This window comes from Parasteatoda tepidariorum, chromosome 6, assembly GCF_982258835.1.
Source record: "Parasteatoda tepidariorum strain Cologne lab strain chromosome 6, Ptep-v5.0, whole genome shotgun sequence".
NCBI classification, from domain to species: domain Eukaryota; kingdom Metazoa; phylum Arthropoda; class Arachnida; order Araneae; family Theridiidae; genus Parasteatoda; species Parasteatoda tepidariorum.
The window spans coordinates 89,050,291-89,077,536 of record NC_141760.1 but is presented as its reverse complement, the minus strand read 5'-3'; the positions used below and the strand labels follow the sequence as shown (position 1 = coordinate 89,077,536).

The following is a 27,246-nucleotide window of genomic DNA, read 5'->3' as shown; positions in this document are numbered from 1 at the left end:
CACATTAATGGTTAAAAATGTAATCTTGCCCTATGATTAGAATCATTTAGGGTCATATTTTTTACAATTTGATTATTTTTAAATAATTTAAGCACATTAATAGTTATAAATGTGATCTTGACCTATTATTATAATCACTTAGGGTCATCTTTTTTTATCAATATATTTCATTTCCTAATACTTTTCAATACTTTTTTGAAAAAAAGTTGAACTAAATAGATCCTGACAAAATTCTACATATTTGTTTACTTTTTATTTAAAAACATATCAAACTCTCCTCTCTCGGTATTTTTTAAAAAAAATATAATCTACAGAAAAGCCGAAAGCTTGCTCAATCTTAAGAAAACAAACTGATTTCGAACAGAAACTTTTATCAATAATGGAATGTGGAATGCTGCTGACTCAACAGCAAAAAAAGCGTCGTCGAAAATTTTTGGTGACAGGTTTAGTGACGAATCGACTCTTTTTGGCGCCAACATTTATTCGCTTAGTTCGCATTTGTTCGTTCTCATTATTCATTCTTTTTCTGAAACTCTCATCCATCTTCGGGCATTTATTTAGGGAGAAAAAAGTTTTCAATATTCATATTAAATCAAGCCAAAAGGAAATATGATCTCACTTTCCACTTTAGTTACAAATTATACCGAATATAAAGAGTTAAAAGCTTTAGTCAGTGAATAATGTATAGATAAAAATGCTTTTCATAAAAAAAACCAGATAAAAAAATAGAATAAACCTCGTTAAATTTTTAAAGTTTATTTAGCTTGGAGTATTTTTATAATTTTAAAATGTATTCTTGCTTTAACAAATTGAAAATTAACTTTTAATTTTTGCATAAAGTAAAGATATTAAAATGCCCCAATGAAATTTATATACGAGAAGTTTGATTCATTTTTGGCGATTACTTTGCATTTGTATAGTTTTGTACAGGTATTTATGTTATATAATTATAAAATATTAAATCTTACCAGTTTTCATTGGGCAAAAGTGTTTCTATGAATAAATAGATAACTAATTCTTTTTTTCACTTTAATACAGATCAGTTAAATGTTTAAAAAAAATTAACAATGTGTGATTCAGGTGTTGGAGCAAAATTATGACATTTTTCGAATGATTTGTAATGTTTTAAAGTTTTTGGGTGTGTCTAAATTGATATAGAAAAGACGAAAATAATTATCGAATTTATATTTAATTACTCTTGATATGTTTTTACTATATCAGATTTCATATTTTACTATATCAGATTAATTTTCAGAACCATTTCGTCACAAAAACCATGGGATTTGGGATGGAACGCGATCTCTCAAATGTATGACGAAAATGTTTTTTTAAATTCGGCTCCTCGTCCTGGTGCATTGTAAGAACTTTTTTAGAATAGAATGACGAAGCTAGAATGAACACTAGGCGATCGAAAATGAACAGCTGAGAAAAAGATGACCATTCCATATGGTGGCCTCGAACCAGAAAGATTCCGGGCCCGAATCCCGCTTCAGGCATGTGTGTAATTTATATCTTTGTTCTATCTGTACGTAGTCTGGGAAGACATTAATCAACCAACATGGATCCCACTATAACGTGATAATAAGAACACTTATATACATAGATTAGGCGTTACGAAGTCTTTTTTTGGAGAAAAAAAAAGAGGAATTTTGACGAAATTCGTTTGTTTGAAGAAGTGACAATAGTTACTTCGGTATCCGTGATGGCTCAAGGGATATAGAGCGTTAGCCTTCCAATGAGGTGAACCGGGTTCTAATCAGATCGATGGCTGATCGATATGAATTCCGCATCCGGCTTGCACTCGCCACAGTGCTGACGTAAAAATATCCTCAGTACTAGATGGATCATGGGTTAGAGTCCCCTTGCCATTCAGTTAACCGTGGGAAGTTTTTGTTCATTTCCTCTCCATGTTACGCAAATGCGGGTTAGTTCCATTAAAAAGTCCGCCATGAAGGCAAATTTCTCCCAATACTTGATCCAGAAGTTTCCTTGTCTTCTGCATTAGGTTCAAAATCATGCATATTTGAAAATTGATAGTCGTAAACTAAAAATTCTGTCTACGACGGTTATGAGATAGTTACGGAAATTTTGTTTGGAGCATATACGAGGAAAATGTTTCGTCAAAAACAAGGAGAATTTCCTGAAATTTTAGCATCCATTTTTACAGAGTAATCCCTATAATATAAATACTAAAGTTTCAGCTGGCAATCATTTTACTACATTAGTATAATAAGTATTTGTAGAACTGGGAATTTTTATTTGCTTTTCAACGTATAATACAAATACTCAGTTTTGTTAACAGACCATTAAACTGAATATTCCATTTAAAAAAATAAATATGAAATATTATTACTTTGTGTTTCGAGTTTTGTAAGAAAATAATATTGTTTTTGTTAGATATAAAAATTTCTCCCACTGAAACAAACTATACGATTCTTTTTAAAGAGAAAATAAATTATTTGAAATCCAGCTAAAACATTTCATGACAAAAGTTTTAAAAAAAATAGAACCTTTTGTTAAGTAAAAGCATTGTGGATCTAACACTCCATAGAATAAAGTGTAACAAAACGGTTCTTTCTACTTTTCTTTCATTCTAACAGCAGAAGAAGAAAAAAAAAAGAATTTTTGAACAAACTGACTTAACATTTTGTTAAAAATGTTTTATAGTTCATTGTGTTCTCTTTTTTTATGTTATGACTCTTTGAAAGAAACCGTTTAGCATTCTTAGAAATAAAACTTTTTTCGTTTTCTTTCCTTTTGGTGTATTGATTTCTGTAAACCTTCTTTCTTTAAGAATTCGAAAGAGCAAACAATTCTAAGAAAAGACGAAATACACGAAATTACACAATTTGTTCAAAATTCCATTTTATATTTGTCTTGTTGTTCAAACTTATTGTTTAATTTGTAGAAAAATTACCTATTTTATGAATAACACTCTACTTGTTAAATTGATTACTTAAGTAACTGATTGATTAGGGGTGGTCCATAGATGAGTTCAAATGTCCTCTCCTTCTTTATCTTAATGTATCCCACTTCCCATGGAACCCCTTCCCCTTGTCAAATGTGACGCTTAATTACATAAACTTATAATAACATTTCAGAACCAAGCACAAAAATTATATTCTTTTTTAAAGTTCAATTATGTTTCCGTTGCTTTTAATCAGTACAAAATAAAAAAAATGGTGTATAGGTGCCGCAATTTTTGGTGTTAAATTTTTTGTACAAAAAAAAAACAATTTTTATTAAAATTTGTTACAGTCCATGTTGTTACATTTTTTATTTACTTTTTCACTGATATAATTCCAGTTATTTTTTATTTTATTTTTTGCTTACTGTCAAAATATATTTTTCTGCGCATTAAAATGAATTTAACGCTTCAAATGAAAAGAATTTCGTCTAAAACAGTGTTTCCCAAACTTATGACTTTTGTGTACCATTTCTAAATTTTTCGGAACGCAGTGTACCACTAATAAAAAAATTTATGTATTTTTTACTAAAAAAATTGCACAAAAGTTAAAAATCACAACTGACTGTTGACATCACTAATTATTAACTGTTAATTCTGCAAAAAAATAGCCAATAGAAAAATACGTAATCGTGAATTTTCATGGCTGGCTTTGTTTTCAAATTTTTTTTTTGAAATTTGCGTTTTTTGCAAAATATTTCGCATAAGAACGCGTACCCCCGCAAAACTCTTCCGGTAACCACTGGGGGTACGTGTACCACACTTTGGGAAACACTGGTCTAAAAGGTAATGCACATTTTTAATTTTTAGTAATACTTTTGCACTAATTCTTTCAATTAATTGTTAATTTGTCGATTTTATCTAATTTTTGTACGATTGATACAGTTATGTTCTGAAAATGTATATAGTTTACTTCAGCACCAAAAATGGGGAAAACTATACAACAAAAATTTTACGCAGTTAGTTAACAGCTTTTAACTATTCTACAATGTAAAAACTATGCACCTATAAGTTTTTTTTCCTTATTTTTACAGATCACTTGCTTAATATTATTAACATAAATTTCTATATGAAATAAATATTTAGTATGCTAATATAAAACAGTTTTTAATGTTCAAATAGAAGAGCATATTTTTTTCATTTAAAATGATGATTGTTCTTAAAACTAGAAAACAATGCATGGATATGCTGGTTTCCATCAAAATTGAGTTTTTAAATTTAAATAAAATAAAAATCGAAAAGAAGAAATAGTGCTGAAATATAAAGGCAAAAATATATTTAAAATCCATAGTAATATCTGTAATCTGTGTTTGCATCATTGGAAATTAATTCTAGCTTTTCTTTTATTCTGTTAACTAGCTGTACAGTCGGCAAAAAAAAAAAGATATCACCCTGAATAACTTTCGTTCTAATGATCCGATTTTCACGAACTAAGTGTCAATCGTAATGGTTCCTGGGGGTGACCTCAAATATGCTAATTAATTAGTGCTAACTATTAATTAAGTTATGAAATCAGACACAAAAACGTACTTTCTCTGAATAAACATATATTTTTTCTTACATATTTGGATTTTTAACCTTCAAAATATAGGGGGTAGCCGCAATCTGGGAAATATGGTCCCCATAGTTTGGTCAGGAGAGCGATCCAAAGTTCGTACCCCTTAATGTTAATTTCACTTTTTACGTTTTTAGTCATATTTTAAAAACTAATAAAGCAATTCGAAGAAAATTTCACCCAGTCATAAAACTCATTTACCCAAAGATAATTTCACGAAAAAAATAATTTTTAATATTTGTTAATTATTTGTTATTATTTAATTAAATTAAGGATGAAAAATTTTTGAATTATAAGGTATAAATTTTTTTATACCATATTAATCTACATATTTTTCAATTGAAAAATCTAAAGTTTCAACTGTTTTTATTTATTAGAAGCTGAGAAAAATTAAAATTAATTATTTTTAAAAAATAATTTGGCGACAATGAAGAAATGATTAAATGGAGCGATTAATATTAAAATGTGATAAACTTGCGAGGAACTTGACTTCGCGCGCTTAGCATAAAATTTCATTCATATTTTTTTCGCTAATAATCGTTTGCTTATCTTTTCATTTTTATTTTTTTAAGCTATAAAATACGATGTTTCTTCTTCAGTCGTCTAAAATTCTATTTGCAATTTAGTAAAGAAATTTGAATAAAACATTTTATTGAATAAAATACATTTTATTCAGAGAATGTGGAGTTTTATAAAAGCATGCTTCTGATAGAATATGATTAAACAACAGATTGTGCTTCTTTAATGTGATTATTATTATTTTTTTCTCAATAACTGATAAAATTTCAATAATATACATACGAATGAATAAATTTGGAATAAAATATTCATCAATTTCTTGAATATATATTTTATAAATATTAATAAAAATACGCAGTCAACATTTTTAAGCATCTCTCACAACATCGCAAATTTCTCAAAATCTTATAGGGTAAACTAACCAGTGAAGGAATACTTAAGCTTAGCTTGCCTTTAAAAAAAAATCATAAAAATTTCAAAATTTGTAATTTTAGCTAAATGACGTATTTGTTATTAAATGCATGTTGACATATTTGTTATTAAATGCAAATTATGTAAAAAAAATTTAGATAACTTACATAATATTGTTTTAAGCTTTTGGTGGTTTAAATAATAAGTAGTAAGATAACCAAGTGAAGGAACAGTTCTTAAATTGAATAAACACTAAATTTTCCAGTGAATGAACACTTAATTTTGAGAATGTTTGATGCTCGTTAGGAATCCTTAGGCCACACAGATATCTGTCGCCCTGTAGATGCCTGAATTGACGGATGTTAACACAGACGGGCTTTAGGAAAAAAAAATCTTTTAAGTTTTCGTGCCCCCATTTCAGTATCTTAAGGGCCTTACGAGCTCTGTTTAAAAAGAGAGTATCATATCAGATATATATATATATATATATATATATATATATATATCTGATATATATATAACAAAAATAATCATAGTAGCAGTATTTGGTGGTAAATGTAGCTTATCGTAATTGAAGAATATGCTGTGCGACATTTTATGGTGAATTTGCGAACGTAAGTTTCAGAATGTATCGAAACATGTGGATGCTATTTGCTAATCATCTTTATCCAAAGAAAACCATGTAACGTAAATATCTAGCAAAATGAAGCAATTTTTTAAACAATGAATCATACAATATGCAACATATTATTTCAATATCTTATTCTTAAACATAACATATTTCAATGTTTTTAAAATGCCACTAAACATTCAGCAATTCATTGAGTTATAGAAAAAAGAAATCGTAAATTACAGAAAACCTTGTGAATGTGCATTAGAATTACTATACAATCTACATTTTATTTTTCATGCACTTTTTTTTTCTTCAAACTTTCATGCCTAGAAGACTCGATTAAAGCTGTAAAAATCATTATCCTTAAAATTTTGTATATAGCTATTATAAGTTATGTTAATTTGATTTTAGTATGAAATCCTCGAATAAACATAGCAAAAATAGCATAATCTAAATACTATCAGATAAAAAGTTCATGTATTTAAATTCTGAAAACTTATAAATCGATTCAAATTTTCTTTTCAAAAGAGATTAAAATAATTTTTTATTTTATTTATTTATTTATTTATTTTGCTTTTTGGACATAAATGAACTTAAAAATTGTCTATTGCCTAGAAACTTCGAGGTGTTTTCTATTAACTATTAATTAAACCTCTCAGAGCAATCACAAAACATTATTTCAATTTTTTTACAGTCAGAAATTGGTTGCCTAGCAACCTAGTAAAATTAAGCGTTTCTCTTTTGAATCAGTCAAGGGTTATCTTAAAATATTTATTTGCGCAGGCGACTTTTTTTGGCGGTTTTCTGGACTATCGCCAAATATATAAACCTTTATTGCAACCCAATTTACGACCCAATTGTTTTAAAATTTTGTCTACCCCCCCTAATTTAAGTGTCTAGATTCCAAATATGTAAAAAAAAATATATGTTTATTCAGAGAAAGTACGTTTTTGTGTCTGATTTCGTAACTTAATTAATAGTTAGCACTAATTAATTAGCATATTTGAGGTCACCCCCAGGAACCATTAAGATTGACACTTAGTTCGTGAAAATCGGATCATTAGAACGAAAGTTATTCAGGGTGATATCTTTTTTTTTTTGCGGACTGTACCCTGCGTGCGTTGCAACGCTTTCAATTTGAATTTGAATTTTGTATTTAAGGGTGTAAATGACATTTGCTATTATGATTTGAAATGCAAATTTTATTTAATGGTGAAAAAAACCAGTGATAGTCTCAGCAGTTAATTCTCTAGGATATCATTGGTGCATTTTCAAACAGACATGTATGGTGATGCACACGGAGCATGAAACATATTTTGGACAATGATCTGAAATAAGACTGGATCTATGGTGACATCAAGAATTTCTGCTGATATCTGATCAGTTTGGCATGGTGGTTTTTTTTTCAATAAGCCAAATCAGAATGTGTGCCTGTGGCATTCCTCGTTTTTGCCATTCAATAGAGTACAGTCGGCAAAAAAAAAAAGATATCACCCTGAATAATTTTCGTTCTAATGATCGGATTTTCACGAACTAAGTGTTAATCTTAATGGTTCCTGGGGGTGACCTCAAATATGCTAATTAATTAGTGCTAACTATTAATTAAGTTACGAAATCAGACACAAAAACGTACTTTCTCTGAATAAACATATATTTTTTCTTACATATTTGGATTCTTAACCTTCAAAATATAGGGGGTAGCCGCAATCTGGGAAATATGGTCCCCATAGTTTGGTCAGGAGAGCGATTCAAAGTTCGTACCCCTTAATGTTAATTTCACTTTTTACGTTTTTAGTCATATTTTAAAAACTAATAAAGCAATTCAAAGAAAATTTCACCCAGTCATAAAACTCATTTACCCAGAGATAATTTCACGAAAAAAATAATTTTTAATAATTCTTAATTATTTTTTATTATTTAATTAAAATAAGGATGAAAAATTTTTGAATTATAAGGTATGAATTTTTTTATACCATATTAATCTACATATTTTTCAATTGAAAAATCTAAAGTTTCAACTGTTTTTATTTATTAGAAGCTGAGAAAAATTAAAATTAATTATTTTTAAAAAAATAATTTGGCGACAATGAAGAAATGATTAAATGGAGCGATTAATATTAAAATGTGATAAACTTGCGAGGAACTTGACTTCGCGCGCTTAGCATAAAATTTCATTCATATTTTTTTCGCTAATAATCGTTTGCTTATCTTTTCATTTTTATTTTTTTAAGCTATAAAATACGATGTTTCTTCTTTAGTCGTCTAAAATTCTATTTGCAATTTAGTAAAGAAATTTGAATAAAACATTTTATTGAATAAAATACATTTTATTCAGAGAATGTGGAGTTTTATAAAAGCATGCTTCTGATAGAATATGATTATACAACAGATTGTGCTTCTTTAATGTGATTTTTTTTTTTTTTCTCAATAACTGATAAAATTTCAATAATATACATACGAATGAATAAATTTGGAATAAAATATTCATCAATTTCTTGAATATATATTTTATAAATATTAATAAAAATACGCAGTCAACATTTTTAAGCATCTCTCACAACATCGCAAATTTCTCAAAATCTTATAGGGTAAACTAACCAGTGAAGGAATACTTAAGCTTAGCTTGTCTTTAAAAAAAAAATCATAAAAATTTCAAAATTTGTAATTTTAGCTAAATGACGTATTTGTTATTAAATGCATGTCGACATATTTGTTATTAAATGCAAATTATGTAAAAAAAATTTAGATAACTTACATAATATTGTTTTAAGCTTTTGGTGGTTTAAATAATAAGTAGTAAGATAACCAAGTGAAGGAACGGTTCTTAAATTGAATAAACACTAAATTTTCCAGTGAATGAACACTTAATTTTGAGAATGTTTGATGCTCGTTAGGAATCCTTAGGCCACACAGATATCTGTCGCCCTGTAGATGCCTGAATTGACTGATGTTAACACAGGCGGGCATTAGGAAAAAAAAAATCTTTTAAGTTTTCGCGACCCCATTTCAGTATCTTAAGGGCCTTACGAGCTCTGTTTAAAAAGAGAGTATCATATCAGATATATGTATATATATATATATATATATATATATATATATATATATATATATATATATATATATATATATATATATATATATATATATATATATATATATATATATATATATATATATATATATATATATATGTAACATAAAAAGCTTCAATTAATCTTTTTATGTTAGTTTCTTTGCTATAAAACTTCATTCTAATTAGTTATTCTAAACGAAATACTTTCTCACACTTTTAAAAACCACATCCTGTTCTTAAATCTATTTTTGGCTCAAGTATGCATTTAATTAAGAGCAGGACTGTGTGGGAAACGTTCGATCTATTTCATAAACCAATAGCTACTACTAAGAGTTCCCTCTTTCCCTAAACTAAGACATATTACGGATTTTACTTTGCAAGATTTTCCCTAACATATAACCAAGGAGCGCAACTTTTCATGTGCACTTTCACTCATTCTCATGACTGCTCTTGTCTAATAATTAATAAATAAATTTTGTACCCTCCTTCCCGACCTATGACCTGTTTTAATCCTTCCACTCAGCACCGACGTTATATATATATATATATATATATATATATATATATATATATATAATAAATAAATAAATACAAGAAAACACTAAGAAAATTAAGAAAAACAATAAGTAACATTTGGCTATAAATAAGTAAGCTTACATAAGTAAGCTTACTTATATAAGCTTACATAAGTAAGCTTTGGCTTTATTGATACAATATCAGAAAGCACTCTGTTTTGCGGATATAATCGTGTGGGCTGAAGAAAAGATTATATCTTTTTTTTTCCGGTTTTTTTAATTAACATTTCACTTTTTTTTTTTTTTTTTTTTTTTTTTAAAATAAAATATTGTTTGTTGTTTTTTTTTTTTTACTTATTATTTCAAACCCCTTTTTTTCATATGTCTATAATTTTTCTTTGTTTTATTCTTCATTTTGAATAGAAGACTCGATTAAAGCCATTCATGCCTAGAAGACTCGATTAAAGCTGTAAAAATCATTATCCCTAAAATTTTGTATATAGCTATTATAAGTTATGTTAATTTGATTTTAGTATGAAATCCTCGAATAAACATAGCAAAAATAGCATAATCTAAATAATATCAGATAAAAAGTTCATGTATTTAAATTCTGAAAACTTATAAATCGATTCAAATTTTCTTTTCAAAAGAGATTAAAATAATTTTTTATTTTATTTATTTATTTTTTTTTTTTTTTGCTTTTTGGACAAAAAAACTTAAAAATTGTCTATTGCCTAGAAACTTCGAGGTGTTTTCTATTAACTATTAATTAAACCTCTCAGAGCAATCACAAAACATTATTTCAATTTTTTTACAGTCAGAAATTGGTTGCCTAGCAACCTAGTAAAATTAAGCGTTTCTCTTTTGAATCAGTCAAGGGTTATCTTAAAATATTTATTTGCGCAGGCGACTTTTTTTGGCGGTTTTCTGGACTATCGCCAAATATATAAACCTTTATTGCAACCCAATTTACGACCCAATTGTTTCAAAATTTTGTCTACCCCCCCTAATTCAAGTGTCTAGATTCCAAATATGTAAAAAAAAATATATGTTTATTCAGAGAAAGTACGTTTTTGTGTCTGATTTCGTAACTTAATTAATAGTTAGCACTAATTAATTAGCATATTTGAGGTCACCCCCAGGAACCATTAAGATTGACACTTAGTTCGTGAAAATCGGATCATTAGAACGAAAGTTATTCAGGGTGATATCTTTTTTTTTTTGCGGACTGTACACCCAACACCGTGTCTCTCTAAAAACATGACGCTTCACAATGAAATCAAGTAAAGATTATCATTTTTGTTTGAACACACGTGCTGTAATATCATGACGATCCGATGATGATTGTCCTGGTAACAAAATATCTCTAATTTCAACCCAAGCAGAATTGCACGTAAATGTAAAAAATAAATCTAGGAGCCCATATGCGAGAACATATGTCATTGCATCCTGTGAGTATTCATACATGTGCCTTGGAGTCCAAGGCACATGTATGAATACTCAGACATGTATGAATACTACATTTGCAGGGAGTCCAAGTTTTTCTCCCTGCAAATGTAGTCGGCAATATAATCATTTTCCCCACATCATTAGGATTAACGTTACCATCATTGATTATTGCATCCCGTAAATGAATGCCTTCTTCTGAACGTAATTTGGTTTGATTTAATTTAATATACAGTAGGCGCATACATATCGACAATGTATTGATGAACTAATTGTCGACATTTTAAAGTATGATTATCAGCGTTTTGGCAATCATTAATCTATATGCATAAAAACTTATTGCACTTGCTTTCTTATTGGTTTTCTCGCCTGTTTGCGGACTTCTTAATTTTATGTTAAAATAATATCCCTCCTCTCCTCACCAAAATAAAATAGGATATTGCAATGCATCATATGATCGATACGTTTCTGAGAACTCTTTGAACGTCACGATTTCTGCGATGAAGAACTGTATAGCGGGAGGTAAATTCTTCGCCAACTATAACAATAGCCACTTCATCTAATGTTGGCGCATTGTATTTTTCTTTGTGTTGGCCTACAGGTGTTTTTTCAGCTCTAATAACAACTTTGTAAATATCGGATGACATTTAGTCAAGGGCAATTGTGAACAGCCTAATTAACTGATTATGTTGATCGAAAAATTTTTGTAATACGGTAGCAATTTTTCGTTTAGTGCCATTGTTTACCTGACAACGTTGATTGACTTGATCATTTGTGTTATCCATGAAATAAATTTGTAGAAATTTATGATCTGCGTTAGGCATTGAAAGAAGTGATCCTGCACGATGATAAATTTGGCCTTGCACTTTGAATGTTGGGATGTAATTCTCGTTCACGATACGTGTAGCACCGAATAAAGTCATTTAGAAACACGAATTGTACCGGCGTATATGTGCCAAAAAATGTTTCGATTGGTTTGTTTGACCTGATACGAAGGTTGATAATGTCTCGGCAGGCGACGTAAAATCTTGTAGTTCCTGTATGCCTCTAGAACAGCAAATTTCAGCTGTTTCATTTTTAAATTTGAGAGCATTACAAAACATACATAATTGATATATTTCTCCGATGATGACACGTGGGGGAAGACTATAGTTTGTTGTCGGATCATAGTGAAATGCACTGAAATTCAAATCAGAGTATTGGCAGCGTCTGAATAGCGAAATGCGTTCTCGGTCGGTTTTCATTCTTGCTTCCCGTTGCTCTGATGTTTCCGACGAACGGGCTTGTGTAGTTCGTAGTTGATTTGTTGACAGTCTTCTTTCCTGTTGCTCAGACGTTTCTAAGGAACGGGCCAAAGCATTCTGTTCTCGATTAGTTTCAAGTCTTTTTCCCGTTGCTCCGATGTTTCTGAAACACGGGTAGTTCTCCTTTTGCGCGCTTGAGATGTCGACCGACTAAGAGCGATTTGCTTAGGCGGCATATTTTTGCAAATATTCTTTCTGACAAAGAAAAAGAAATGTAAAAGTTGACAGTGGTCGCAAATTTGCTAAATCGAAATATCACATACATATTTTAAATAATAAAAAGAGCAATAAAAATGAGATGAATATGAAATATGAAAATTATAAGATTTAAAACAAAAATCAATTTTATAAATGAAAGAAATAAAATGGATGAATTCGAAAACTTTGCATAAATAAACAAACAAACTAATAGTTTTCAAATGACAACTGTCACAGCACTGAAATCTTCGAAAACTATATTTAATTGTGCTAACCTAAAATTACGTACTAAATATAAATATTTCTGAAAACGTGCATTTTGAATGACATTTGCTTTTGTCTTTATATTTATTAAACAGTTTTCACAGTACTGAATCCGTGATACGACCAACAATTAAGAAATCTATTCTCGTTGATTTTACTTGCTTGTGCTCACCTGACATAAAGAAACGAGCGAATTAAAAATTAAAGTATATGCAATTTACTTTTCTAAATGAATAGAGTTATAAGATAGAAAATATCACTGTTGTTATCTTCAAGATATTTGATAATTGAATCGTTTATAGCAAAATTTAAAACAATGGCTAGCTTTTAACCAATCAGAAAATTCCATTTCGACTTTCACTGATATCGCTGGAACGGTTTATCGCAGAATGTTCTAATGTCGACAGAAACCTTCCTCGTGCTTTGAACTATCTGTATGCCAAGTTTCATAGCTTTCTGTCGGATGGTTTAAGAGTCTATAGAGGACAGACAGACACACATTCACTTTTATATATATAGATAAATTGAATTTAAAATGCAAAACAATATCATTATGCGTTTTTGGAATGTAAAATTATATTTACTTTTCTTTTTTTTTAAAATGCGACTTTTTAAAAATTCAGTTTCTCCAGAACTCGAGTTTACCCAAATTTTGTATTTTTCTATGAACAATTACTCTCTTTTACAGTTTTTTTACATAATTTTAAACTTGTAATTTAAAAAAATTTGATTATTATTCATTAAATAAGAAAAATAATAAATATTTACTAAAAGCTACATGGAATTATCTTTAAATAAAGAATTTTATAATTGTGTGTAAAAACTTTTCAATTCGTTTAAGAAGTTCTAGAGATATGGTTAAGTACACAAAAAGTATAATTAGCATTAAGGGGTCAAAAGTTGGGGTCACTCCTGGCCAAAGTATTGGGACTATATTTCCCAGATTGAGGCTACCACTTACCTATATTTCGGGATCGAAATTAAGAATCTGTCAAAAAAAAGTTATGTTTATTCAGAGGAAGTGCATTTTTGTGTCTGATTTCATAACTTAAAATATTGTCTGCACAAATCAATTACTATATTTGAATTCACCCCCTCGAATCATTAAGTTTGAGTCAGGACTAGATTAATAAAGGAGTCTTCAAGTCAGTAGTACTGGATGTCCGGATACTATACAGAGACTATATTTGAATTCACCCCCCTCGAATCATTAAGTTTGAGTCAGGACAAGATTAATAAAGGACTCTTCAAGTCTGTAGTACTGGATGTCCGGATACTATACAGAGACTATATTTGAATTCACCCCCTCGAATCATTAAGTTTGAGTCAGGACTAGATTAATAAAGGACTCGTCAAGTCTGTAGTACTGGATGTCCGAATACTATACAGGGACTATATTTGAATTCACCCCTCGAATCATTAAGTTTGAGTCAGGACTAGATTAATAAAGGACTCTTCAAGTCTGTAGTACTGGATGTCCGGATACTATACAGAGACTATATTTGAATTCACCCCCTCGAATCATTAAGTTTGAGTCAGGACTAGATTAATAAAGGACTCTTCAAGTCTGTAGTACTGGATGTCCGGATACTATACAGAGACTATATTTGAATTCACCCCCCTCGAATCATTAAGTTTGAGTCAGGACTAGATTAATAAAGGACTCTTCAAGTCTGTAGTACTGGATGTCCGGATACTATACAGAGACTATATTTGAATTCACCCCCCTCGAATCATTAAGTTTGAGTCAGGACTAGATTAATAAAGGACTCTTCAAGTCTGTAGTACTGGATGTCCGGATACTATACAGAGACTATATTTGAATTCACCCCCTCGAATCATTAAGTTTGAGTCAGGACTAGATTAATAAAGGACTCGTCAAGTCTGTAGTACTGGATGTCCGAATACTATACAGGGACTATATTTGAATTCACCCCCTCGAATAATTAAGTTTGAGTCAGGACTAGATTAATAAAGGACTCTTCAAGTCTGTAGTACTGGATGTCCGGATACTATACAGAGACTATATTTGAATTCACCCCCTCGAATCATTAAGTTTGAGTCAGGACTAGATTAATAAAGGACTCTTCAAGTCTGTAGTACTGGATGTCCGGATACTATACAGAGACTATATTTGAATTCACCCCCCTCGAATCATTAAGTTTGAGTCAGGACTAGATTAATAAAGGACTCTTCAAGTCTGTAGTACTGGATGTCCGGATACTATACAGAGACTATATTTGAATTCACCCCCTCGAATCATTAAGTTTGAGTCAGGACTAGATTAATAAAGGACTCGTCAAGTCTGTAGTACTGGATGTCCGAATACTATACAGGGACTATATTTGAATTCACCCCCTCGAATCATTAAGTTTGAGTCAGGACTAGATTAATAAAGGACTCTTCAAGTCTGTAGTACTGGATGTCCGGATACTATACAGAGACTATATTTGAATTCACCCCCCTCGAATCATTAAGTTTGAGTCAGGACTAGATTAATAAAGGACTCTTCAAGTCTGTAGTACTGGATGTCCGGATACTATACAGAGACTATATTTGAATTCACCCCCTCGAATCATTAAGTTTGAGTCAGGACTAGATTAATAAAGGACTCGTCAAGTCTGTAGTACTGGATGTCCGAATACTATACAGGGACTATATTTGAATTCACCCCCTCGAATCATTAAGTTTGAGTCAGGACTAGATTAATAAAGGACTCTTCAAGTCTGTAGTACTGGATGTCCGGATACTATACAGAGACTATATTTGAATTCACCCCCTCGAATCATTAAGTTTGAGTCAGGACTAGATTAATAAAGGACTCTTCAAGTCTGTAGTACTGGATGTCCGGATACTATACAGAGACTATATTTGAATTCACCCCCTCGAATCATTAAGTTTGAGTCAGGACTAGATTAATAAAGGACTCTTCAAGTCTGTAGTACTGGATGTCCGGATACTATACAGAGACTATATTTGAATTCACCCCCTCGAATCATTAAGTTTGAGTCAGGACTAGATTAATAAAGGACTCTTCAAGTCTGTAGTACTGGATGTCCGGATACTATACAGAGACTATATTTGAATTCACCCCCCTCGAATCATTAAGTTTGAGTCAGGACTAGATTAATAAAGGACTCTTCAAGTCTGTAGTACTGGATGTCCGGATACTATACAGAGACTATATTTGAATTCACCCCCTCGAATCATTAAGTTTGAGTCAGGACTAGATTAATAAAGGACTCGTCAAGTCTGTAGTACTGGATGTCCGAATACTATACAGGGACTATATTTGAATTCACCCCCTCGAATCATTAAGTTTGAGTCAGGACTAGATTAATAAAGGACTCTTCAAGTCTGTAGTACTGGATGTCCGGATACTATACAGAGACTATATTTGAATTCACCCCCTCGAATCATTAAGTTTGAGTCAGGACTAGATTAATAAAGGACTCTTCAAGTCTGTAGTACTGGATGTCCGGATACTATACAGAGACTATATTTGAATTCACCCCCCTCGAATCATTAAGTTTGAGTCAGGACTAGATTAATAAAGGACTCTTCAAGTCTGTAGTACTGGATGTCCGGATACTATACAGATAGTATATTTAACTAAATTGTATAATAGAATAATTGCTACCTGTTGATTACGTTTTTAGGTTTATACCTTAAGATTTATAATATTGAAATTTCTGCTCGAGTTCTATCGTAAATAAATTCTTAAATTTTATTTTCTTAGAATTTGAAAAAGATGATATAACTACATTTTTCAATAGCTAAAAAAGCGTTTTGGGGACAACATCCAGATTTGTGCATAAGCTACACGAATTTTCCGTGCACAATGCTCTTTATATGGTGGAAATTCTTGCTAAGTGCAAAAAGTACGAAGGAATAGTGCGTTATGAAAATTAAACCATTAAACAAAGATCAAGTTATTTTTGTATTCCGTTAAGCTATTCAATTGTCTTTCATATTCAAAAATTAAATATAAAACGTTAAGACGTGATTTTAAATCTAAATCGTCCATCAATTAATACTTAATTCTATGATTGCGATAAAGCCAAATCTATTTAACCAAATCTATTTACATTATACGAATTTAAAAACTATTTTTAAGAATGCTTCTCTGCTGGGAATCTATTTGACTGGTTCTCTGGCTTAGACAAGTTTGCTGCATCGGTAATCAATACAACTCATCTCGTATGCATGCAGTAAGACATACAATGCTAGAGTTCGAACCCAAGAATATCTTATATAAATGACATGCTTGCTTGAGAATTGTTGTTCTAAACACAAAACATGTCAATGAACTTCAAGATACTTCAAAAACCCTGAGGCATTGCATAGAGGGTGTATTTTAAGTAAACTGTGACAAGCATAGATATTTTAAAATATCTTTTTGAGAATATTCTAAGATTTAGTTGAAAAGAATCATGCTTTTGTGAAACATATTTTTAAAGCGCGCTGTGTTTGCATTAAAGCGAAGGTCTTTTAGTGAATTTCATGTAATTTTTTTTGTTTAAATAAGATAAAATGACCTTTTCTAACTTCTAACTTATGTATATTATAGTGTAGGATATTAGAACGTATAATAAATTTTATTTTATCAGATATCGATAGGTTTTTTTTTATACTGCAGCTTTTACAGTTCTTCACACATGAAAAATCAGAGAATCTGAAAATAATTTTTAACTTTTCTCTCTATTTAGAAAATTGCAAATGCCATCGCCTCATCTATTTTAGGTGCTCCACTTAGTATTGCATTTTGTGTCGCTGAGCGAAATCTATAACCCTTAAAAGCTGGAAATTATGAAGGGATGTATGGAAATGTATAAAGAGAGTGTTGTGATTTAATTAAAAATAAATCATTTGGTAATCATTAACTGTCATACTTGTAGTTAAATATACCATGCGGAACGCTTTGCATCTCACTGAAATGCAATTGCTAAGTTAAAGTTTGATGTGCAGAAAAGTTCATTTTACGTATGAAGCATTTAATTGTACATTTAAATTCTGAATTCTCAATCTCATTTGATTGGTTTAAATAGTTGCAATGGACTTAACCATTGTTGTAGTAAAATTTATCTGTATCTGCTCAGGATCTTCATTTTATAAACTCGTGCTTCGGTGAATCACCAAAGCAGCGCTGAAATCCAAAACCAAGAAAGAGATTGGATGTCGACAGATATAAATTTTAATATTTATATTGAAATTTCTGCTAATTATAAGAGAATTAAAAACCGCTTTAATTTGAACTTTTATAACCATGTGTGGTTACACATTGTTGACAAGAAAAAATACTTCTATTTTATTTCCTCTCATTTTGTTAGATAATCTGAATTCTTAAATTTAGTTTTCTTTTAAGTGCTGTTGATAATTTTTCAAATCCAAGGAAATTTCTTTTTGTAGCGATTAACATAATAACAAAATTCTGTTCCACTAGAATACGCAAATTATATATTTTATTAAAAATGTGATCGATGTTTGTCTTTCTAAAAAAATAGAAAATAGTTTTAAAAAAAATTATAAATACGAAGCGATTACCAGGGTTGAGGAAAGGAGCGAAAAAAGGATGGAGCCTCCGAGTTATTGAAAAAATTGAAACAATTGTTAGTATGATATATAATAATAGATAAAACATACTCGATGGAAAATTTAACATAATGAATTTAAAAGTACAGATTTTTTTTTTAACTTGAACGTTAAAAAATTTAAACCTATATTTAAATTAAATGCGTAATTTTATATCTTCTAATGCACATTTGTATGTTTAATTGCTGTTTGAGAAAGGAGACTTAATAAACGAGATCTTGAAAAATCCTTATTAAAAATTGAAACATGAAATATTACATTTTGAAACATAATTAAATTTTTCTGAGACACAGGTGCATTGTTTTAATTTGTATAAAAAAAACACATTTTTAATGTCTTCTAATATAAAATTAATGGAAGAAAATACACTTGAATGAAACATAAACATAATTATATCAATATTATGATAACTTATTTTATTCAGAAAAATTTGCTTACTTTTCTCTAATTTGAACGTTTTGGAAATTGAAACTTGATATATTAAAAAGATAAAAGTATAATTACATTTTTATGAAGGTATGAATTTCTTAATATGTATCCAAGACCAAAACTTAATAATATCAATTTTGTAACCAACGTTACACTTCGAAAATAAAATTATTTTCTCTTATTTTATTAATTCACAAATTGAAATCAGAAATATAAAGCTTAAAATGCATAATAAGTTTACCGAATAGGCGAATGTATTGCTTTACTATGTTTAAAAAATAAATATGCCTAATTCGTGTTTTATTGAAAACTAAAAGAAGAAAATATATTTAATTGAAATATAAATATAATTATATCAATAATTTCATGAATTTTGGAGAACAAAAACAATTATCTAAATTTTCTCTTAATGTTGTCATATATTATTTTTCTCTTAATATTCTCATCTCTTATTTTCTCTTTTTCTTATTCTTAATAATTTAATTGAACATTTTAAAAATTTTAACTTGATATATTAAATTATAAATATATAATTGCATTTCTTCTAGCACACGTGAATGAAAGTATTGCTTTACTATGTTTAAGAAATAAATGCTTAATTTACTTTTAATTGAAAATTAAAAGAAGAAAATACACTTTTCTGAAATCTAGATATAATTATATCAAAATATAATGAAGTTTTGAGCACAAAAATTATCTTTAATAATTTTCTCTTAATATTCTATTTCCTTATTTTTATTTTTCTTATTCTTAATATTTTTCTCTTAATTGAACATTTCAAAAAATTAAACTTGATAGATTAAAACTTAAATATGTAATTGTATTTTTTTCTAGTACACGTTTATATATTTTAGTAAGAGGCAAAAATAAATTATAATTTCTCACAAATTCTTGAGAAAAAAAAAACGTTCAGGTCTTCCTTACAGAGCTGTCGTTCATTTGAGAATAATCATCTCTGTTGGCGACTCTTTTCCGCCTTAAAGGGCTTTAAAAGAAAATTGAATTTTAAGGTATGACAGGATCTTTATGAATAACGTCATGCAGTAAAAATAAAAATAATGCCTTAAGGTAAGTCAAGCTTTCTTTATGAATTTTAACAAGCGTGGGGAAAAAAATGGCTTCATTAATTAGATGGCGCTGAAAAAAGCAACATAAAAAATCGATCTGCTATCTGGAGATGTTCCAGTACCTCATTTTCTTTTCCTTTTTATATCCTCAGACAAATTTGATAAATATATTAAGATTCATCAAGGAATGTTGCATGATTTTGCCGTTGCGTTGAAATGAAATAAGTGCATGTTTATGATTATAGCAAATTTATAATTATGATTTTTTTTAAAGTATAATTGTAATATATGTAAAGCAGTAAATGTTAAAGTTGATAAGATTTAAGAGATCCTAAGGCCTACAAGGCTTAATATCATACTTGAAATCACATAAATTAGTAATATGTTACAAAATTTATACGGAAAAGGAAATTCAGGTAAAATTACCGTCCTGTATGGTAATGGTATTTCTGCTGAAAAAAATCCCGATTCTGCTAAGCCTAATTTAACATATTAAGTACTAATTTGCTTTTATATCGTAAAAAAAAACCTAAAAAGATGAGATTTTTGTGTTGCTTAAAAAATAATAAATTTGCACATTTTTTTTAAAAAAAGTACTGTATGGTAGACTGTACTGTATGGTAATGATATTTCTGCTGAAAAAAATGCCGATTCTGCTAAGCCTAATTTAACATATTAAGTACTAATTTCTTTTTAAATCGTAAAAAAAAACCTAAGAAAATGAGAGTTTTGTATTGCTTAAAAAATATTAAACACATATTTTTTTTAAAAAAAATAAAGGAAATATACTATGTTATGTCTCGAAACAAAGCATCAAATGGATCAGCAAACTAAAAAAAAATAAATTATTATTCCAAAATGCTTTTTCTGCTTTCACTACACAGTACCAAATCAAAATCCGAATATTCAATACCATATCAATAACAAATCAAAATCAATAATTTACACAAAATCAAAATATACCGCAGAATCAAAAATATTTTATTTTATGAAGCAAGTTCGAAACTTTTAAATAAAAAAAAATCTGAATTCATTTCCTTCTTCATGTTGATGCAACGTCGTTCCATTCATCTTTTTAAGTTATCGAAAAATGTCTAAACCAAACTTTAATAAAAATTACCCTTAATGGAAAACATACAAATAACGGTGTATTGATTTTCCAACCAAAATATTTATTTATTACTTAAGCCCCAGAAAAAAACTTTGGAACTATAAACGGGAACTCTAGTTAGGAAATATGGGTACATAGATGCGTGCCAATTTTAGTTTCTTTTTTGGACGGCGGATTGATTTACAGAGGCTATTCAGAAAACCATTTTTCAGCACAGGGCTGAATGCCAAATCATGATCATAAATTCAGCAGACAACCACGCGTTATGAGTGTTTCTTTCATAGCTATTATTCTGGGAGTTTTATAGGCCAGAAGCTCAACTAAGAAGCAGAGTAAATCTTAAGAGAATTCCGCTTATATGAATAAAAGAAAACACCAGTCCCCTGATATAAAGTATATTGCTGAAGTTAGAATTACTTTAGAACACGTAGTAAATTTTTTATGAATACAATAAGCTTCAATAAATCACCGGTACCGATTTTTTAATTAACAGCACAGCTATATTAAAATATTTTACCCGCATAATTCTAAACACAAGATAAGGGCGCAATATAATTGTCATGTTATGTTATGGGTATGTTAGTTTACGAATTACGAAAAGTTTACGAATTAAAGTCTTTATTCCGTTATTTTTAATTCATCTTCTCTTGTGGCAGGCATTATTTTATTTTAATATAAATAGTCATTATAGTTGGTGATCATAAAAGCATAATGCTAAAAACTATTTTCTTTCATAACGTATTTGTGTCTAGTTTCTAAATTATCTAGTACAACATATAAACCGGTAATCAAGCAGAATACGCAGCCCAATTGAATTTGAATAATCTAATTCTTTAACTCCTCTTTCAATCATTAAACCTTAATTAGTTTTAAACAAAATGTTAATAAATTATTTTAACCGTATAGCTGTTGCCAGCGCGGAAGCACTTAGATTTATATTTCAACTATTTTCAAGAGCGATTGTGTCTTTTAAGCGATAAGTTCTTTTAAAATTACTCCCGCAGCCTTTAAACCATACAAACCACCGAAAGTGTGATTTCGGTACCTTTCTGCATACTAGGCAGAATATAAAAATTATTTCCATCTCTACCTTGTGATATATATATGTAAAATGATGCAGTCGGACCGAGCAGGAAAACAGACACAGGATTTTAATGAAAGCAAAGTAACTTTTATTTGGTCATTCTTTGTTGAGTGGACAGCGAAAAGTGTAGTTTATTCCATAGACGATCAGTATTTCTGGTAGGGACAATTTTGCAAAAAAATCCGAAATTGTCTCTATTTAGGGAAAAGAGGGAAATCTTAGTTATTACCATTGGTTTATGAAATTGGTAGAGTGATTCCAACGAAGATTAAAGGGGAAAATGTCTTTATTTAAATGTATGCATAATTGAGTCAAAAATATATTTAAGAATAGGATGTGGCTTTTAAAAGTGTGAGAAAGCATTACGATTTGAATAATAAATAAGGAGTTGTTTTATAGCGAAGAAACTAACATAAAAAGATTAATAGAAGCTTTTTATGTTATATATATATATATATATATATATATATATATATATATATATATTATGACAGTATACGACACCATAGCACCGTTTATGCTTAAAATTTCTACTACTATTTTCAAAAAGATAAAAAAAGGATGTTTATATGCTTATTTAGAGAAAGTAACGTTTTCTGTCTGATTGCTTAAATTACCATATTTCCTGTCACACCCGCAATCCAAAATCAATTAATCCATTTAGATTAAGTCTTAGAACGTGGAGATCCGACCCTTAGATCAAAATGCTTTCAGGGTGGTCTGTTTCTTGTGCACAGCTTATCAAATTTCTCCAAATAATTACTGTTATTAGCAAAAACAAATCGTGTACTTTTGTCTCATTTCTTGTTGTGTTCAAGTTTAATGACGTTGCATATTACAACTCCAAATTTCAGTGAGGGAACATATATTATTACAGCGTATTGTTAATTTCATTAAACTAACAATCTATATGTATAAAGGGATCATAAACTCGGGGTCGATTACAGGACAACACAGGGGAACTATTGTGAGTCCTGGTTGACTGATGACGAATAGAGTTGTATATCGCAGTGGAAGCTCAACAATGTTGAATATTGTGGAACGGTTAAGCGTCATGAGATGTTTATCTAAGATGTCAAATGGCCGTTTTACTATGCAATCAAATACGCTTTATTAACCGCCCTATAAACACGAGAACTGCAAGATTCCATTACTGAAACATATCCTGCACATTAATGATTGCGATTCAGTTATGTAATAGGGTTATCAGTCATTTCAAATTTAATATGGGTCAGCATCTCATTACAGAGATAATTATAAGTTTTGAATTATCATGAAAGATAATGAAATCTGTTGCTAAAGTGGAGTTAAATTGCAATTATGTTGTAAAGGATGCTGTCTTAAGGCATACACGTTGCTTTTTGTTTAAATTCCTACTTTTGTAAATAAATAATCATAAATTTCTTTATAAGGCTTGAGAACTATTTTGCCCGGCGTGCCCAAGACGCGTAAAAATTATGATCCAGATTTCTTTACATTGTCCATTCGGGCATTAAAACATAACTTGTAGGATGCCTATTCACTCTCAGAAATGAAATTCTCATTTTTGACAAGTCAGCAATCCTTGTGCTGTATTTCGTTAACTCTGAGAATCATTTCGTCAAGAAATCACGTGATTTGTGTCGAAACGCGAACTATCAATTGCATGACGAAAATGTTCCCTCGAAATTTGAGAAGTTCTACTCGAAATCTTATCTTAATGCATTGTGGGAGATTCTTAGCTATAATTAACTATAAATTTTCGAATTGTTTCTTTTTTTATTTTTCTGCTCCTTTGTGATGCAGTGAGCTGTCAAATTTTCTGGATTAAGTTCCTAAAAAAGCCGCATGAAACACAGACTCTTAACTAGAATGACAAAACTAGAATGGCGACTAGACACATACTTGTTTATTAGAACTATAATAAACGGAAAGGAAATTAATAATTTTATGAATCTGACAAGAATAATTTAATTGTTAATTTAAAAAATTGCATTTTAAAAAATTGACTTTAAAAGATTGTTGAGCCGTGGTTATTCAGATAATAAAGCGCTTGCCTCCCAATGAGGTGGCCCAGGTTCAATTCCCAGCGGTGGATCATCTATACAACTTTTGAACCTGGCTCGCACCGATCATAGTGCTGACAACACAAAATATCCTCAGTGGTAAGCGGATCATGAGTAAAAGCCCCCTTGCCTTCAGGCTAACCGATGACGGTTTTCGTAGCTTTCTTCTGCCTGTAACACAAATGCGGTTTAGTTCTCTCAAACATTCCTCAACGGAGGAAATTTTCTCCTAATACTTGATCTAGGAGTTATCTTATCTTCTGAATTGAGTTCAAAATTATAAGGCTACGGAGTTGAGCATTGGTAGTTATAAACTGAAAATCGGATTGGATGCTCAACGACGGTTATAAGAAATAAAATAAAATTATAACAAAAAAGAGAAATGCCAGTGATACATTTTTTGACCGTTTTAACACCAAACCTTTCTATAGCAAAGGTAGTAATATTCAAAGTTTGAATTAATCGTTCCTGATACCTTAATACTAGTAACCATTTGTTTTCTCTTTTAAGAGACCACGAGGATAAATTCACAAAAATTTAAAATATATAGCAGAAAATACTATGTAGTTTAGAGTCGATATGATATTTTGCAACAAGCAATATATGTTATTTATCACACATCTTCACTATAATCCTTGCTGAGAAATTTTATTCAAAAATTTTATTATGGTTAAAGAAACATTCGCCACAGTTAAAAAATGTCTTTATATTAGCCGGAAGATATTTTGAGTCCAAAAACACTGTAGCATTTTTTATTATCGTTTTCTGAGAAATTCAATAAGCAGATCACTAATTTCCTGACATTATGACAAAGACATCAACAGGACAGTTAGATTTTAATTCATAACCGTCTTTGAACAGTCTACCTAATTTGTTTGCTTACGACTACTAATGTTGAAAACAGTAGCCTTGTAATTTTAAACCCTATCCAGAAGACAAGGGAACTCCTAGATCAAACAGAGGGATAAATCTGTCTGTGTGGATTACCTTTCGATGGAACTAACCCGCATTTACGTTACATGGAGAAGAAAAACCCGAAAACTTCCCACGTTAGCCCGACACAACGACATCTGTGTACCACCGAGGCTATTTTTACGTCAGCACTGTGACAAAACGAGCCGGGTGTGGAATTCGTACCGACCATGCACCGGTGGGTACGAAACCGGTTCTCCTTATTGGAAGGCGAACACTCTATATCCTGAGCCACTACTGCTCTGCAGCACAGTTATAGAAAACAATTTATTTGAAATGAGTGACTTAAAAATCTCTATTAAATCAAATCGTTGAAGTACACGTTTCGTTTTTTCATTAATCGCCTTCTGAAAGGTTTTAAATATTTTGCGTTGTGTATTGAAGGAAAACAAAAAGTGAAACAATTCAACTGTTTGTGGATTAATGATGATTAGCCTGAATATAGATCTAAGTAAGATTATTAGCTTTTTCTGTTTGCTTATGGATGTTTTAAAGCATTGCAATAGTCAGGAACATACTGTAACGTCTTCAGGTCTGAGAATTGAAGTTAAGAATAGCCAAAAGTCATTTAGCCTAATGCTCTTAAAATCCAATTTCAAGAAGAAGAAAAAATTTATAATTTAAATATTTTTTTTCTAGGGAAATCAAGAGATAAAATATGTTATCTTAATATATTTTAAGATTATTTAATCTGTTTTAATTATAAAATTTAGCGTTTTTTCACAAAATTTAATGTTATTATTTTTTTTTTTTTTTGAAAAATGACGTTAATTGAAAAAAGTGTTTTCTATTCAAAATCAATTCAAATCAAAAATGAAATATGTTAAATATACTATATTGCAAATTTACTGGAATTATCTTTGTTTGTTTTTACGATATATTATTTTTAACTTGAAAAAAATAGAATTATCAATGAGAAAAAAGTAATGGGGAAGGGGATTATAAGGTGTAATTGGAGGAAAGATTTGAAATTCTTTCACGGCCTTAATCTAGATGCAAACATATTTTTTTCAACTTTGAAGAATAACACACAATTTTAACAAGATCCCTCATTAAGAAAATCATTAATTTAATATTTAAATTTCGCTTTATCCGACTATTAAACGGATGTATAATTAAATTTCATATATGAGTAAAAAATCAGAAAAGTAATTATTGTTAACTTATTAATTATTGTTTATTGATTAATTATTTGTTAATTAATGAAAAGAAATATTTTCAGTTTCCTGATGACAGTCAGAATGAAATATCTAAAATATTCATATTGTCAATTTAGGGGAATTATCTTTGTTAATTTTTAAGATATATATTAGTTTAGCTTGAAGAGAAAGATACTTGATCAATGAGAAAAAATAATGGGGGATGTATCAGACGTGATTTGAGGAAAAACTGAAATTTGTTCTTGCTTAACATATTTTTCTCATTTTTTTGAAGAATAACACTCAATTTTAACAAGATCCCTCATTAAAAAAAAATCGTGGAATTTATATTTGAATTTCATTCTATCCGACTATCGAACGGATGGAGAACTAAAATTTATATATGAGTCAAAATCAAATAGTTAAGGAATATTAATAATAATTAATATTCCTTAATTATTTGATTAATAAATTGATTTTTGTTGAATAATTATTTGTTAGCTAATAAAAAAATGTTTTAAATTTTCTGCTGGTAAATTGAAATTAAATATCTAAAAAATACATTTTGTAAATTTAGTGGAAGTATCTTTGTCAGTTTTTAAAATATATTATTTTTTACTTGAAAAAAAAGTATGATTAATGATAGAAGAAAATCATAATGGGGAATGGCTGGAATTTTAAAAAGTGTTTGGAAGAAAATCTGACATTCTTTCACGTTTTGAGTCTACATACAAATTTGTTTTTTTTTTTTCAAATTTAAGAAATAATACTCAATTTTAAAAAGATCCGTCATTTAAAAAAAATCATTGAATTAATATTTAAATTCCATTTTGTCCTAAATTCCATACTAAACTTTATATATTATCAAAGTCAAATAATTAAGGATTATTTTAATTCCATTACAAAAGTAGAATAAATTCCAGCAGTTAGGGTTCGGAATATTA

General features: G+C 29.5%; 1 protein-coding gene across 2 annotated transcripts in view; it reads left to right on the top strand.

Moving 5' to 3' along the window:
* LOC107452035 (uncharacterized) overlaps positions 1 to 27,246 on the top strand; it is a 212,979-nt gene that overhangs the window by 106,142 nt on the left and 79,591 nt on the right. The window lies entirely within an intron of this gene.